Source organism: Rhinopithecus bieti, unplaced genomic scaffold, assembly GCF_001698545.2.
Source record: "Rhinopithecus bieti isolate Rb0 unplaced genomic scaffold, ASM169854v2 repeat_25695, whole genome shotgun sequence".
Classification (NCBI taxonomy): domain Eukaryota; kingdom Metazoa; phylum Chordata; class Mammalia; order Primates; family Cercopithecidae; genus Rhinopithecus; species Rhinopithecus bieti.
Window position 1 is genome coordinate 112 of NW_016838197.1, and position 2,801 is coordinate 2,912.

General features: G+C 48.7%; 1 pseudogene; it reads left to right on the top strand.

Moving 5' to 3' along the window:
• Window positions 1-967: 967 nt before the first annotated feature.
• LOC108524869 (uncharacterized) lies at window positions 968-2,376 on the top strand (annotated as a pseudogene).
• Window positions 2,377-2,801: the final 425 nt, after the last annotated feature.

The window sequence follows — 2,801 nt, forward strand, 5'->3', positions numbered from 1 at the left end:
GAGGAAAGGAAAACAAAATTCACTGTGACCATCTATGTATCACCAAAGAAAAAGCAATGAGAAGAAAACAGGAAGTGAAGCCCAGATCTAATAGCTCGTTTCTACTTGGAAATAAATAAAACTTAGTATGCCTGATGTGTTATGTAAACACAATAAAAACATTTTTAAAACTATAAAAATTATGTAAAGGAACGTGGCTTACACAAAAAGGAACATTTAAAACAACAACACCCTTGAAATACGATACCAAAACATAGCACTGAAATATATTTCATTTCAGTTCCATATATGGACTGGTTTTATTTAAATGAATTAGGTTTCACTATTGCGTTGTTTAAATGGAGCATTTAAAATCGTATTGTATTGCAACTTATATTAACATAATCATCCTGCTGTTTTTCTGTATTCCCTTAAAATTCCCTAAACAAATATTTATTAAGATCCCAGGGTGCATGATGCCAGAACTCATGCAGTCACAGACATAACCTGTTTCATTATTCATTCTGATCAACAGAATTATGTTTTTTGTTAAGCTTGTTGTTTTTAGTTTATTAGATTCTAGATGTCATTACAGATCAAAGATGAGCAATTTCTATCATCTTTAAGCCACCCCCACAATGCTCACTACTGAATTTGAACCATAATTTTCCCCTAGAAATCCAGATTGGAGGCTCGATAGGAAGAGCTGCCACATATCAGGCTCACCTGAGGACAGACTCTCGCTGAACCAAGTTGAAGTTTTAATTCTTCCCATCTTCAAAGACTGAGCATCTTTGCTCTTTTTGCTCATAAGTGAAACACTCCAGAGTCATTTGCCAGGATCCGCTGCAGATGGGCACTCAGTGCTTTGGGTACAGACTCCTAAGCAAGATCCCTGGTCACAGTATCCAGATTACTATGACTGCAAATCTGGGGAAGTAGAGAGAAAAAAGATTTACCAGAAAACCCTCTGGGAATGTCTCCCCAGGGCATCCGAGAGGGAAGAGCTCCCTGTCTCCACAGCGCTGCAGGATCCACAGAGGAAGCAGAGCTCTGGCCACCAGGAAGGAGCCACATGAGAAGAGAGGACCTGGTGTCCAACACAGGTGGGGAAGTGAGTCCATGGGGCCGGTCCCTGCTCTGGGCTTGGCCCTGACAAAAGAGTACTCTGTGTAGACAGCACCTGAGTCCTCTACAATGTACAGCCAAAGATCCATGGACAGATTCACTCCAGAGGAGTCCAGTTGAGCATGAACACCGCCATGAGGTCACAGCAAGGAGACACAGGTGCCACTTTACTGAGCCTGGACCTGAGAGAGGGGGCAGTGGACAGAACAGAGGGAAGGCAGTGGTGTAAATGAGAGGCTCTGGTCACCTTATCATAAAATACTTTACCTTGGTCTGGACACCAGGGGTCGCTTGAGGACCATTCCGGAGAAGATGAGTTGCTAAGAGTGGAACCAGCCACCTGTTTTGCCTGTTTTCTTCTGCTCAGGGCTCACAACTGTGTTCTCCCCACCCTCTGGGACCACACAGCTCCACCCCTGCCACCCTCTGACATCCTATCCTTAAGCCAAGGAGCCTGACCCAGGGCTCAGGGTGGGGTCACAAATCTGGGGGGTCTGATTTGCATGGATGGACATCCCCCTCTCAGAGTATGAAGAGAGGGAGAGATTTGGGGGAAGCTCAGCTGCAGCTGTGGGTAGAGAAGACAGGATTCAGGACAATCTCCACCATGGCCTGGTCCCTCTCGTCCTCACCCTCCTAACTCACTGTGCAGGTGACAGGATTCACACCAGGAGAGGGGCCCTGGGAAGCACATGGGGCCCTGCTGTCTCCTCTTTTCTCGTTTCGTCTCTTGTCAATCACCATGTCTGTGTCTCTCTCACTTCCAGGGTCTTGGGCCCAGTCTGTGCTGACTCAGCCACCCTCAGCGTCGGGGGCCCCCGGGCAGAGTGTCACCATCTCTTGCTCTGGAAGCAGCTCTAACATCAGAGGTAATGGTGTACACTGGTACCAGCAGCTCTCAGGAATGGCCCCCAAAATCCTCATCTATAATAATAATCAGCGACCCTCGGGGTCCCTGACCGATTCTCTGGCTCCAAGTCTGGCACGTCAGCCTCCCTGGCCATCACTGGTCTCCGGTCCGAGGATGAGGCTGATTATTACTGCGAAGCATGGGATGACAGCCTGAGTGCTTGCACAGTGCTCCAGGCCCAGGGGGAAGTGAGACAAGAACCCCCTTCCTCCTCTGCCAGGAGGGTGAGCCCCCGGCAGCTGCTGTTCAGGTCTGGCCTGTGGCTTCTGCTGCTGCAGCTTCTCTCATGGGTCCAGGGGCATCCAGGGCCCTGCCTGAGAGTGGAGGCTCCTCCTCCCCTTCAGTCCTCAGAGTCATGAGCAGGGTGTCCAGGAAACAGAACATTGTGCTCCCTGCAACTTGGGACACAGCGTCTCTGCACTGAAGTCCTGGGCTGAGGTGGCAGGTCCAGCTGTGTCATCACAGACCCACCTCTGATGGGAAACCTGTGTCTCCATCATCTTCCTTTTCCCATTTCCAGGAGTTTCCAGAGCAGTGTCTTCCTCCCCCTGCTCCTCAGTGTGAATCCCTGTGCTTCCTTTCTCTCCAGCCTATTCTAAGTAAACTTTTCCCATATAGGAATAATGCACATCTAATAAACCACTCATATTTATAATAGGAAATTAAACATATTTTGACATTTTTCTGGTCCCTTGAAAACATCACCACTCCCAGGAGCTACACAACCTGTGACCAACCCCAGTGGCTCCTCATGACCCTTGACCTCTCCCTCCCTCCCCCAGTG